Below are 15730 nucleotides of genomic sequence, written 5' to 3'. Positions count from 1 at the left end.
ACCTCGTCATGTCCGTTGTGTCCTGAGCAAGACACTTCACCCTTGCTCTTGATGGGTGCTGGTAGCGCCTTGCATGGCAGCTCCCTCCATCAGTGTGTGAATGTGTGTGTGAATGGGTAAATGTGGAAGTAGTGTCAAAGCGCTTTGAGTACCTTGAAGGTAGAAAAGCGCTATACAAGTACAACCCATTATCATTATCATTATCACTTTGTCCAGCTCTTCTCGGGACAAATATATAAATTGTATAAATTGTATAAATTGTATAAATTGAAACAAAATAGAAACATATTACAATAGAATAAAAATAAAAAGCAACAATGAGAATAAAAAATAAAAAATGTATTCAAACACAACTCCTAAACCAAACATGTAAAATGTCTAAAAATGCCTGTAAAATTGAATCTATGTTTTACTAGAATCAGTAAAATAAGGTTTGCAAATACAAAATTAGGTTTTACACATAATGACAGTATAACTGCCACACTCAATATGACAGTTATTTAAACATAATTCCTAAACCACACATGAAAAATGTCTAATAATGCGTGAAGAAATGTATCTTTGTGATTTTTATTAGAAACGTTTTCTTTTGTGAGGTTTGCAAAGAAACAAGTTAGTTTTTTTTACTCAATATGACTGCCACACTCACTATGACAGTTATTTAAACATAACTCCTAAACTCATACTTGCCAACATTGAGACCTCCGATTTCAGTATATATATATATATATATATATATATATATATATATATATATATATATATATATATATATATACACACACATATATAAAAAAAACTTGACTTTCAGTGAATTCTAGCTATATATATATATATATATATATATATATATATATATATATATGTATGTGTGGGGAAAAAAATCACAAGACTACTTCATCTCTACAGGCCTGTTTCATGAGGGGTTCCCTCAATCATCAGGAGATATAAGACATATATATATATATATATTTATATATATATATAAAATAAATACTTGAATTTCAGTTTTCATTTATTTACACATATACACACACCTAACACTCATCTACTCATTGTTGAGTTAAGGGTTGAATTGTCCATCCTTGTTCTATTCTCTGTCACTATTTTTATAACCATGCTGAACACCCTCTCTGATGATGCATTGCTGTGTGGCACGCACAAAAGTGCTTTCATCAAATGCACGAGAGTCTGGAATTTTCCATCCCTCCCGAGCATGGCCAAAAACCGGTCAATCTTTGCTTCCTGAGGAAGATCTTCACTGCCAAGCACTTGGTATTCCACTACTTCTTCCCGGAGGCTATCTAGGTCCAATCGCAGCTGCGGCTTGGAACTTATAAGCGTGTTTCTTCATCTTACTCGTCGTCGGCGTCGCCATGGCTGTATCTTCCGCGTTCTTCTGCTTTGTCTCCTTGTTGTGTGCGCAGTTGTGCACTGCATTCTCTAAAAGCCCTGGATGTTATTGTCACATATGCATGTACAGTAGATGGCAGTATTGCCCTGTTTAAAGAGTGTCACAACATTGCTGTTTACGGCAGACAAACTGCTTTACGGTAGACGAAAACGTGACTGCTGTTGTTTTGTGTTGTTACCGCGCTGGGAGGACGTTAATGAAACTACCTAACAATAAACCCACATAAGAAACCAAGAACTCGCCCTCGATCATTCTACAGTTATAACGTGATTGGGCAGGCATGCTGTTTATATCGTGGGAAAGCAGACGTGAATACAGGCTGTCCTCACTCAGATCAGCCTGAATTTCGGGAGATTTTCGGGAGAAAATTTGTCCCGGGAGGTTTTCGTGAGATGCGCTGAATTTCGGGAGTCTCCTGGAAAATCCAGGAGTATTGGCAAGTATGCCTGAACTACACATAAAAAATGGCTAATAATGCCTGAAATAAGGCATTCTTGTGAGTTTTACTCGAAACATATGCTTTTTTAAGGCTTGCAAACACAAAAAGTATTTGGTTTCCTCTATATGACAGTAAAGTTCTTAAAATCCTGAGATAATGCGAAATAAGCAAAAACAATGTATTCCATCATAATTCCTACACCAAATAAGCAAAATGTCTAAAAATGCCTGTAATATTGAATCTGTGTGAGTTTTACTAAAATCAGTTGTTTTGGTAAGGTTTACAAATACAAAAATGAGGTTTTACTCTTTATGACAGTTATTTAAACATAACTCCATCCATCCAGCCATCCATTTTCTTCCGCTTATCCGAGGTCGGGTTGCGGGGGCTGCAGCCTAAGCAGGGAAGCCCAGACTTTCCTCTCCCCAGCCACTTCGTCCAGCTCCTCCCGGGGGATCCTGGGGCGTTCCAGGCCAGCCGGGAGAGATAAGCTTCCCGTTTCCTGGGTCTTCCTGGGCCTCCTACCGGTCGGACGTGCCCGAAACACCTCCCTAGGGAGGCGTTCGGGTGGCATCCTGACCAGATGCCCGAACCACCTCATCTGGCTCCTCTCGAAATGGAGGAGCAATGGCTTTACTTTGAGCTCCTCCCGGATGACAGAGCTTCTCACTATCTCTAAGGGAGAGCCCGCCACCCGGCGGAGGAAACTCATTTCGGCCGCTTGTACCCGTGATTTTGTCCTTTTGGCCATGACACAAAGCTCATGACCATAGGTGAGGATGGGAACGTAGATCGAACCGGTAAATCGAGAGCTTTGCCTTCCGGCTCAGCTCCTTCTTCACCACAACGGATCAATACAGCGTCCGCATTACTGAAGACGCCGCACCGTTCCGCCTGTCGATCTCACGATCCACTCTTCCCTCACTCGTGAACAAGACTCTGAGGTCCTTGAACTCCTCCACTTGGGGCAAGATCTCCTCCCCAACCCGGAGATGGCACTCCACCCTTTTCCGGGCGAGAACCATGGACTCGGACTTGGAGGTGCTGATTCACATCCCAGTCACTTCACACTCGTCTGCGAACCGATCCAGTGAGGGTTGAAGATCTTGGCCAGATTAAGCCATCAGGACCACATCATCTGCAAATAGCAGAGACCTAATCCTGCAGACACCAAACCGGATCCCCTCAACGCCCTGACTGCGCCTAGAAATTCTGTCCATAAAGGTTATGAACAGAATCGGTGACAAAGGGCAGCCTTGGCGGAGTCCAACCCTCACTGGAAACGGGTCCGACTTACTGCCGGCAATGCGGACCAAGCTCTGACTCTTGCAAAGGGAGCGAACCGCCACAATAAGACAGTCCGTTACCCCATACTCTCTAAGCACTCCCCACAGGACTTCCAGGGGTAAATGGTCGAATGCCTTCTCCAAGTCCATAAAGCACATGTAGACTGGTTGGGCAAACTCCCATGCACCCTCAAGGACCCTGCCGAGAGTATAAAGCTGGTCCGCAGTTCCACGACCAGGACGTAAACCACACTGTTCCTCCTGAATCCGAGGTTCGACTATCCGGCGTAGCCTCTTCTCCAGTACACATGAATAGACCTTACCGGGAAGACTGAGGAGTGTGATCTCACGATTGTTGAAACACACCCTCTGGTTCCCCTTCTTAAAGAGAGGAACCACCACCCCGGTCTCCCAATCCAGAAGTACCGCCCCCGATGTCCACGAGATGTTGCAGAGTCTTGTCAACCAAGACAGCCCCACAGCATCCAGAGCCTTAAGGAACTCCGGACGGATCTCATCCACCCCCAGGGCGTTGCCATTGAGGAGCTTTTTAACTACCTTGGCATCCTCAGCCCCAGAAATAGGAGAGCCCACCACAGATTCCCCAGGCAATGCTTCCGCATAGGAAGACATGTTGGTGGGATTAAGGAGGTCTTCGAAGTATTCCCTCCACCGATCAATAACAGCTGCAGTAGAGGTCAGCAGCGCACCATCCTCACCATACACGGTGTTACAGTGCACTGCTGCCCCCCCTTGAGCCGGCGGATGGTGGTCCAGAATCGCTTCGAAGCCGTCTGGAAGTCGTTTTCCATGGCTTCTCCAAACTCCTCCCATGTCCGAGTTTTTGCCTCTGCGACCGCTGAAGCCGCACTTCGCTTGGCCTGTCGGCTGCCTCTGGAGTCCCATGAGCCAAAAGGACCCGATAGGCTCTTTCTTCAGCTTGACGGCATCCCTCACTGCTGGTGTCCACCAGCGGGTTCTAGGATTACCGCCACGACAGGCACCAAACTCCTTGCGGCCACAGCTCCAATCAGCCGGCTCGACAAGAGAGGCACGGAACATGGTCCACTCAGACTCAATGTCCAGCGCCTCCCTCGTGACATGTTCAAAGTTCTTCCGGAGGCGTTCCCAGCAAACCCTCACAATGCGTTTGGGCCTGCCAGGTCTGTCAGGCATCCTCCCCCACCATCGCAGCCAACTCACCACCAGGTGGTGATCGGTAGAAAGCTCCGCCCCTCTCTTCACCCGAGTGTCCAAAACATGAGACCGCAAATCCGATGACACAACTACAAAATCGATCATGGAACTGCGGCCTAGGGTGTCCTGGTGCCAAGTGCACATATGGACACCCTTATGTTTGAACTTGGTGTTTGTTATTGACAATGTGTGACGAGCACAAAAGTCCAATAACAAAACACCACTCGGGTTCAGATCCGGGCGGCCATTCTTCCCAATCACGCCTCTCCAGGTTTCACTGTTGTTGCCAAGATGAGCGTTGAAGGCCCCCAGTAGAACGAGGGAATCACCCGGTGGAGCACTTTCCAGTAGTCCCTCGAGTGAATCCAAAAAGGGTGGGTACTCTGAGCTGCCGTTTGGCGCGTAAGGCCAAACAACAGTCAGGACCCGTCCCCCCACCCGAAGGCGGAGGAAAGCTACCCACTGGTCCACTGGGTTGAACTCCAACGTGCAGGCTTTGAGCCGGGGGGCAACAAGAATTGCCACCCGAGCCCGTCGCCTCTCAACGCAAGCATTATAACTCCAAAACAACAAATGCTAATAATGCTTGGAAAAATGTATCTTTGTTAATTTTACTAGAATAATAATCTTTTGTAAGGTTTGCAGACACAAGTTTTTTTTTTTTTTACTCAATATGACAGTATAACTGTCATACTAAATATGAAAGTTGTATAAACATATCTCCAAAACCAAACATGCAATCCATGTAAAGATGCATGTAATATTGAATCTATGAAAAATAGTTTTTTTACTCAATATGACAGTATAACTGTCATACTAAATCCATCCATTTTCTTCCGCTTATCCGAGGTCGGGTTGCGGGGGCAGCAGCCTAAGCAGAGAAGCCCCAGCCACTTTGTCCAGCTCTTCTCGGGGGATCCCGAGGCGTTCCCAGGCCAGCCTGAGACATAGTCTTCCCAATGTGTCCTGGGTCTTCCCCGTGGCCTTCCTTGCCCTAATGAAAAAAGCAATAAAAATGTATTCAAACATGTGAAATGTCTAAAAATGCCTGTAATATTGAATCTATGTGAGTACAAAAATTTGGTTTTACACATAATAACAGTATAACTGCCACATTCAATATGACAGTTATTTAAACATATTTCCTAAACCACACATGAAAAATGTCTAATAATGCCTGGAAAACATTATTTTTGTGAGTTTTACTGGAAAAACATAGTTTGTAATGTTTGTAAAGACACAAGTTAGTTTTACTCAAGATGACAGTATAACTGTCATAATACATATGAAAGTTATATAAACATAATTCCAAAACCAAACATGCATTATGTCTAAAAATACCTGTAAAATTGTATCCATGTGAGTTTTACTAGAATCATTTTTTGTTGTCGTTACTAAATCCATCCATTTTCTTCCGCTTAACCAAGGTCGGGTTGCGGGGGCAGCAGCCTAAACAGAGAAGCCCAGACTTCCCTCTCCCCAGCCACTTCTTCCAGCTCTTCTCGGGGGATCCTGAGGCGTTCCCAGGCCAGCCGGGAGACATAATCTTCCCAATGTGTCCTGGGTCTTCCCCGTGGCCTCCTGCCGGTCGGACTTGCCCTAAACACCTCCCTCGGGAGGCGTTCGGGTGGCATCCTGAGCAGATGCCCGAACCACCTCATCTGGCTCCTCTCAATGTGGAGGAGCAGCGCTTTACTCTGAGTTCCTCCCGGATGACAGAGCTTCGGGAGAGACCCGCCACCCGGCAGAGGAAACTCAATTTGGCTGCTTGTCTTTGATATTGTCTTTTCGGTCATAACCATGACCATGGGTGCAGGATGGGAATGTAGATCGACCGGTAAATTTAGAGCTTTTAATTCTGGCTCAGCTCCTTCTTCACCACAATGGATCGATATAGCGTCCTCATTACTGAAGACGCCGCACCGATCCGCCTGTGGATCTCATGATCCACTCTTCCCTCACTCGTGAACAAGACTCCTAGGTACTTGAACTCCTCCACTTGGGGCCATCTAGTATGTGCCATCGCCTCCTCAACCTGGAAATGGCACCCCACCCTTTACCGGGCGAGAACCATGGACTCGGACTTGGAGGTGCTGATTCTCATCCCAGTCGCTTCATACTCGGCCATCCAATGGAGATCCTGGCCAGTTGAAGCCATCAGGACCACATCAACTGCAAAAAGCAGAGACCTAATCCTGCAACCACCAAACCGGATCCCCTCAACGCCATGACTGCAATTCTGTCCATAAAAGTTAACAACAGAATCGGTGACAAAGGGCAGCCTTGGTGGACCAAGGCTGCCCTACACTGATCATACAGGGAGCGACCCGCCACAATAAGACAGTCCGATACCCCATACTCTTGTCTTTGAGCCGGGGGGACAACAAGAATTGCCACCCCAGCCTCTCATTGCTTGCAACGCCATAGTGGAAGAGAGTCCAGCCCCTCTCGAGAGAACAGGTTCCTGTGCGTCGAAGTGAGTCCAACTATATCTAGCCGGAACTTATCCATCTCGCACACCAGCTCAGGCTCCTTCCCTCCCAGCGAGGTGACATTTCACGTCAGAAGAGCTAGCTTATGTAGCCGATGATCGGACCGCCAAGTGCCCTGCCTTTGGCTGCCGCTCAGCTCACACTGCACCCGACCTCTATAACCCAGCCCATGAGTGGTGAGCCCATTGGAGGAGGGAACCACGTTGCTTCATTGAGCTGAGCCAGCCAACAGGCGCTCGCCATCGTGCCCCACCTCTGGGCCTGGCTCCACAGGGGAGCCACGGTGACCCGCATCCGGGCGAGGAAAAATCTAGGACCTCGATTTGTACTTTTCATAAAGGTCTTTGAGCTGCTCTTTGTCTGATCCCTCACCTAGGACCTATTTGTCTTGGGAGAGCCTATGAGGGGGCATAGAAGCCCACAGACAGCATAGCTCCTAGGATCAGTGGGCCCCGCAAACTCCTCTACCACGATAAGGTGGCGGCTCAGAAAGGAGGTTATGTAAACATAACTCCAAAACCAAACATGCATTATGTCTAAAAATGCCTAAAATATTGTACCTGTGTGACTTTTACTAGAATGGGTTGTTTTTGTAAGGTTTGTAAATACAAACATTTGGTTTTACTCACTATGGTAAATGGGCTATACTTGTATAGCGCTTTTCTACCTTCAAGGTACACAAAGCGCTTTGACACTATTTTTACATTCATCCATTCACACACACATTCACACACTGATGGCGGAAGCTGGCATGCAAGGCCCTAACCACAACCCATCAGGAGCAAGGGTAAAGTGTCTCCCTCAAGGACACAACGGACGTGACGAGGTTGGTAGAAGGTGGGGATCGAACCAAGAACCCTCAGGTTGCTGGAACGGCCACTCTCCCAACTGCGCCACGCCTTCCCCATGTATACTGTCTCTGTCTCTGTATCTGACAGTTATTTAAACATAATTCCGAAACCACACATGCAAAATGGCTAATAAGAGAAATGTATCTTTGTGAGTTTTACTGGAAAAAAATATTTTGTAAGGTTTGCAAAGACACGTCTTTTTTTTTTTTTTTTTTTACTTAATATGACAGTATAACTGTCATACTAAATATGAAAAGTTATAAACCTAACTCCAAAACCAAACCTGCATTATGTCTAAAAATGCCTGTAATATTGTATATTTGTGAATTTTACTAGAATCAGGAGGTTTTAAGGTTTAAAAATACAAAAATTAGGTTTTACTCATAATGACAGTATAACTGCCACAAGCAATATGACAGCTATTTAAAAACTCCTAATCCACACAAGCAAAATGGCTATTGATGCCTGAAATACTGCATCCTTAGGAGTTTTCCTCGAAACATAAGCTTTTTTAAATCTTGCAAACACAAAAAGTAGTTTTTTACTCAATATGACAGTAATGTTCTTAAAATCCTGAGATAATGCGAAAAAAGCCATAAAAATGTATTCAATCATAATTTCTAAACTAAACATACAAAATGTGTAAAAATGCCTGTATTATTGAATCCATGTGAGTTTTACTAGAATCAGTTGTTTTAGTGAAGTTTGCAAAAACAAAAATTAGGTTTTCTCTTTATGAAAGTAAACTGTCACACTCAATATGACATGTATTTAATCATAACTCCTAAACTACACATGCAAAAGTCTAATGATGCCTCAAATAATGCATTCTACGGAGTTTTACTCGAAACATATGCTTTTTCAAATCTTGCAAACAAAAAGTAGCTTTTTACTCAATATGACAGTAATATTCCTAAAATACTGAGATAATGCGGAAAAAAGCAATGAAAATATATTCAATCATATTTCCTAAACCAAACATGCAAAATGTGTAAAAATGCCTGTAATATTGAATCCATGTGAGTTTTACTAGATTAGGTTGTATTTGAAATTTTTGCAAATACAAAAATTAGGTTTTTTTCACCATGACAATGTACACTCAATATGACAGTAAATTAAACATAACTCCTAAACTACACTTAAAAATGAGCTAATGTTGCCTGAAATAATGGATCCTTGGGAGTTTTACTCGAAACATATGCTTTTTTTAAGGTTTGTAAACACAAAAAGTAGTTTTTACTCAATATGACAGTAATGTTCTTAAAATTCTGAGATAATGCGAAAAAAGCAATAAAAATGTATTCCAACATAATTCCTAAACCAACAATGCAAAATGTCTAAAAATGCCAGTAATATTAAATCCATGTGAGTTTCACTAGAATCAGTTGTTTTAGTAAGGTTTGCAAAAGCAAAAATTAGGTTTTACTCTTTATGAAAGTAAACTGTCACACTCAATATGACAATCTTTTAATCATAACTCCTAAACCCCTCATGCAAAATGGCTAATAATGTTTAAAATAATAGTTCCTTGGGAGTTTACCTCGAAACATATGCTTTCTTAAGGCTTGCAAACACAAAAAGTATTTTTTTACTCAATATGACAGTAATGTTCTTAAAATCCTGAAATAATGCGAAAAAAGCCATAAAAATTTATTCAATCATAATTTCTAAAATAAACATGCAAAATGTGTAAAAATGCCTGTAATATTGAATCCATGTGAGTTTTACTAGAATCAGTTGTTTTAGTGAAGTTTGCAAAAACAAAAATTAGGTTTTACTCTTTATGAAAGTAAACTGTCACACTCAATATGACAATTTTTTAATCACAACTCCTAAACTACTCATGCAAAATGGCTAATAATGTTTGAAATAATGGATCCTTGGGAGTTTTCCTCGAAACATATGCTTTCTTAAGTCTTGCAAACACAAAAAGTATTTTTTACTCAATATGACAGTAATGTTCTTAAAATCCTGAGATAATGCAAAAAAAGCAATAAAAATGTATTCAATCATAATTTCAAACTTAAACATGCAAAATGTGTAAAACTGCCTGTATTATTGATTCCAAGTGAGTTTTCCTAGAATCAGTTGTTTTAGTGAAGTTTGCAAAAACAAAAATTAGGTTTTACTCTTTATGAAAGTAAACTGTCACACTCAATATGACAGTTTTTTAATCATAACTCCTAAACTACTCATTGAAAAGGGCTAATAATGTTTGAAATAATGGATTCTTGGGAGTTTTCCTCGAAACATATGCTTTCTTAAGGCTTGCAAACACAAAAAGTATTTTTTTACTCAATATGACAGTAATGTTCCTAAAATCCTGAGATAATGCGAAAAAAGCCATAAAAATGTATTCAATCATAATTTCTAAACTAAACATGCAAAATGTGTAAAAATGCCTGTATTATTGATTCCATGTGAGTTTTACTAGAATCAGTTGTTTTAGTGAAGTTTGCAAATACAAAAATTAGGTTTTTTTCACCATGACAATGTACACTCAATATGACAGTAAATTAAACATAACTCCTAAACTACACTTAAAAATGAGCTAATGTTGCCTGAAATAATGGATCCTTGGGAGTTTTACTCGAAACATATGCTTTTTTTAAGGTTTGTAAACACAAAAAGTAGTTTTTACTCAATATGACAGTAATGTTCTTAAAATTCTGAGATAATGCGAAAAAAGCAATAAAAATGTATTCCAACATAATTCCTAAACCAACAATGCAAAATGTCTAAAAATGCCAGTAATATTAAATCCATGTGAGTTTCACTAGAATCAGTTGTTTTAGTAAGGTTTGCAAAAGCAAAAATTAGGTTTTACTCTTTATGAAAGTAAACTGTCACACTCAATATGACAATCTTTTAATCATAACTCCTAAACCCCTCATGCAAAATGGCTAATAATGTTTAAAATAATAGTTCCTTGGGAGTTTACCTCGAAACATATGCTTTCTTAAGGCTTGCAAACACAAAAAGTATTTTTTTACTCAATATGACAGTAATGTTCTTAAAATCCTGAGATAATGCAAAAAAAGCAATAAAAATGTATTCAATCATAATTTCAAACTTAAACATGCAAAATGTGTAAAACTGCCTGTATTATTGATTCCAAGTGAGTTTTCCTAGAATCAGTTGTTTTAGTGAAGTTTGCAAAAACAAAAATTAGGTTTTACTCTTTATGAAAGTAAACTGTCACACTCAATATGACAGTTTTTTAATCATAACTCCTAAACTACTCATTGAAAAGGGCTAATAATGTTTGAAATAATGGATTCTTGGGAGTTTTCCTCGAAACATATGCTTTCTTAAGGCTTGCAAACACAAAAAGTATTTTTTTACTCAATATGACAGTAATGTTCCTAAAATCCTGAGATAATGCGAAAAAAGCCATAAAAATGTATTCAATCATAATTTCTAAACTAAACATGCAAAATGTGTAAAAATGCCTGTATTATTGATTCCATGTGAGTTTTACTAGAATCAGTTGTTTTAGTGAAGTTTGCAAAAACAAAAATTAGGTTTTACTCTTTATGAAAGTAAACTGTCACACTCAATATGACAGTTTTTTAATCATAACTCCTAAACAACTCATGCAAAAGGGCTAATAATGTTTGAAATAATGGATTCTTGGGAGTTTTCCTCGAAACATATGCTTTCTTAAGGCTTGCAAACACAAAAAGTATTTTTTTACTCAATATGACAGTAATGTTCTTAAAATCCTGAAATAATGCGAAAAAAGCCATAAAAATTTATTCAATCATAATTTCTAAAATAAACATGCAAAATGTGTAAAAATGCCTGTAATATTGAATCCATGTGAGTTTTACTAGAATCAGTTGTTTTAGTGAAGTTTGCAAAAACAAAAATTAGGTTTTACTCTTTATGAAAGTAAACTGTCACACTCAATATGACAGTTTTTTAATCATAACTCCTAAACTACTCATTGAAAAGGGCTAATAATGTTTGAAATAATGGATTCTTGGGAGTTTTCCTCGAAACATATGCTTTCTTAAGGCTTGCAAACACAAAAAGTATTTTTTTACTCAATATGACAGTAATGTTCCTAAAATCCTGAGATAATGCGAAAAAAGCCATAAAAATGTATTCAATCATAATTTCTAAACTAAACATGCAAAATGTGTAAAAATGCCTGTATTATTGATTCCATGTGAGTTTTACTAGAATCAGTTGTTTTAGTGAAGTTTGCAAAAACAAAAATTAGGTTTTACTCTTTATGAAAGTAAACTGTCACACTCAATATGACAGTTTTTTAATCATAACTCCTAAACTACTCATGCAAAAGGGCTAATAATGTTTGAAATAATGGATTCTTGGGAGTTTTCCTCGAAACATATGCTTTCTTAAGGCTTGCAAACACAAAAAGTATGTTTTTACTCAATATGACAGTAATGTTCCTAAAATCCTGAGATTATGCGAAAAAAGCCATAAAAATGTATTCAATCATAATTTCTAAAATAAACATGCAAAATGTGTAAAAATGCCTGTATTATTGAATCCATGTGAGTTTTACTAGAATCAGTTGTTTTAGTGAAGTTTGCAAAAACAAAAATTTGGTTTTACTCTTTATGAAAGTAAACTGTCACACTCAATATGACAGTTTTTTAATCATAACTCCTAAACTATTCATGAAAAATGGCTAATGTTTGAAATAATGGATTCTTGGGAGTTTTCCGAAACATATGCTTTCTTAAGCCTTGCAAACACAAAAAGTATTTTTTTTACTCCATATGACAGTAATGTTCTTAAAATCCTGAGATAATGCGAAAAAAGCCATAAAAATGTAATCAATCATAATTTCTAAACTAAAGATGCAAAATGTGTAAAAATGCCTGTATTATTGAATCCATGTGAGTTTTACTAGAATCAGTTGTTTTAGTGAAGTTTGCAAAAACAAAAATTAGGTTTTACTCTTTATGAAAGTAAACTGTCACACTCAATATGACAATTTTTTAATCATAACTCCTAAACCACTCATGCAAAATGGCTAATAATGTTTAAAATAATAGTTCCTTGGGAGTTTACTTCGAAACATATGCTTTCTTATGGCTTGCAAACACAAAAAGTATGTTTTTACTCAATATGACAGTAATGTTCTTAAAATCCTGAGATAATGCGAAAAAAGCCATAAAAATGTATTCAATCATAATTTCTAAACTAAACATGCAAAATGTGTAAAAATGCCTGTATTATTGAATCCATGTGAGTTTTACTAGAATCAGTTGTTTTAGTGAAGTTTTCAAAAACAAAAATTAGGTTTTACTCTTTATGAAAGTAAACTGTCACACTCAATATGACAGTTTTTTAATCATAACTCCTAAACTACTCATGCAAAATGGCTAATAATGTTTGAAATAATGGATTCTTGGGAGTTTTCCTCGAAACATATGCTTTCTTAAGGCTTGCAAACACAAAAAGTATTTTTTTACTCAATATGACAGTAATGTTCTTAAAATCCTGAGATAATGCGAAAAAAGCCATAAAAATGTATTCAATCATAATTTCTAAACTAAACATGCAAAATGTGTAAAAATGCCTGTATTATTGAATCCATGTGAGTTTTACTAGAACCAGTTGTTTTAGTGAAGTTTGCAAAAACAAAAATTTGGTTTTACTCTCTATGAAAGTAAACTGTCACACTCAATATGACAGTTTTTTAATCATAACTCCTAAATTACTCATGCAAAATGGCTAATAATGTTTAAAATAATAGTTCCTTGGGAGTTTTCCTCGAAACATATGCTTTCTTAAGGCTTGCAAACACAAAAAGTATTTTTTTTACTCAATATGACAGTAATGTTCTTAAAAACCTGAGATAATGCGAAAAAAGCCATAAAAATGTATTCAATCATAATTTCTAAAATAAACATGCAAAATGTGTAAAAATGCCTGTATTATTGAATCCACGTGAGTTTTACTAGAATCAGTTGTTTTAGTGAAGTTTGCAAAAACAAAAATTAGGTTTTACTCTTTATGAAAGTAAACTGTCACACTCAATATGACAGTTTTTTAATCATAAATCCTAAACTATTCATGCAAAATGGCTAATAATGTTTGAAATAATGGATTCTTGGGAGTTTTCCTCGAAACATATGCTTTTTTTAAGGCTTGCAAACACAAAAAGTTTTTTTTTTACTCAATATGACAGTAATGTTCTTAAAATCCTGAGATAATGCGAAAAAAGCCATAAAAATGTATTCAATCATAATTTCTAAACTAAACATGCAAAATGTGTAAAAATGCCTGTATTATTGAATCCATGTGAGTGTTACTAGAATCAGTTGTTTTAGTGAAGTTTGCAAAAACAAAAATTAGGTTTTACTCTTTGTGAATGTAAACTGTCACACTCAATATGACAGTTTTTTAATCATAACTCCTAAACTACTCATGCAAAATGGCTAATAATGTTTGAAATAATGGATCCTTGGGAGTTTTCCTTGAAACATATGCTTTCTTAAGGCTTGCAAACACAAAAAGTATTTTTTGTACTCAATATGACAGTAATGTTCTTAAAAACCTGAGATAATGCGAAAAAAGCCATAAAAATGTATTCAATCATAATTTCTAAAATAAACATGCAAAATGTGTAAAAATGCCTGTATTATTGAATCCACGTGAGTTTTACTAGAACCAGTTGTTTTAGTGAAGTTTGCAAAAACAAAAATTAGGTTTTACTCTTTATGAAAGTAAACTGTCACACTCAATATGACAGTTTTTTAATCATAAATCCTAAACTATTCATGCAAAATGGCTAATAATGTTTGAAATAATGGATTCTTGGGAGTTTTCCTCGAAACATATGCTTTTTTAAGGCTTGCAAACACAAAAAGTATTTTTTTTACTCAATATGACAGTAATGTTCTTAAAATCCTGAGATAATGCGAAAAAAGCCATAAAAATGTATTCAATCATAATTTCTAAACTAAACATGCAAAATGTGTAAAAATGCCTGTATTATTGAATCCATGTGAGTGTTACTAGAATCAGTTGTTTTAGTGAAGTTTGCAAAAACAAAAATTAGGTTTTACTCTTTGTGAAAGTAAACTGTCACACTCAATATGACAAGTTTTTAATCATAACTCCTAAACCACTCATGCAAAATGGCTAATAATGTTTGAAATAATGGATTCTTGGGAGTTTTCCTCGAAACATATGCTTTCTTAAGGCTTGCAAACACAAAAAGTATTTTTTTTACTCAATATGACAGTAATGTTCTTAAAATCCTGAGATAATGCGAAAAAAGCCATAAAAATGTATTTAATCATAATTTCTAAACTAAACATGCAAAATGTGTAAAAATGCCTGTATTATTGAATCCATGTGAGTTTTACTAGAATCAGTAGTTTTAGTAAAGTTTGCAAAAACAAAAATTAGGTTTTACTCTTTATGAAAGTAAACTGTCACACTCAATATGACAATTTTTTAATCACAACTCCTAAACTACTCATGCAAAATGGCTAATAATGTTTGAAATAATGGATCCTTGGGAGTTATCCTCGAAACATATGCTTTCTTAAGGCTTGCAAACACAAAAAGTATTTTTTACTCAATATGACAGTAATGTTCTTAAAATCCTGAGATAATGCAAAAAAAGCAATAAAAATGTATTCAATCATAATTTCAAACTTAAACATGCAAAATGTGTAAAACTGCCTGTATTATTGATTCCAAGTGAGTTTTCCTAGAATCAGTTGTTTTAGTGAAGTTTGCAAAAACAAAAATTAGGTTTTACTCTTTATGAAAGTAAACTGTCACACTCAATATGACAGTTTTTTAATCATAACTCCTAAACTACTCATTGAAAAGGGCTAATAATGTTTGAAATAATGGATTCTTGGGAGTTTTCCTCGAAACATATGCTTTCTTAAGGCTTGCAAACACAAAAAGTATTTTTTTACTCAATATGACAGTAATGTTCCTAAAATCCTGAGATAATGCGAAAAAAGCCATAAAAATGTATTCAATCATAATTTCTAACTTAAACATGCAAAATGTGTAAAAATGCCTATTATTGAATCCATGTGAGT

The sequence above is a fragment of the Nerophis lumbriciformis genome, linkage group LG25 (genome assembly GCF_033978685.3).
Source record: "Nerophis lumbriciformis linkage group LG25, RoL_Nlum_v2.1, whole genome shotgun sequence".
NCBI lineage: Eukaryota > Metazoa > Chordata > Actinopteri > Syngnathiformes > Syngnathidae > Nerophis > Nerophis lumbriciformis.
The sequence above is the reverse complement of the archived record's forward strand: the minus strand, read 5'-3'. Positions refer to the sequence as shown.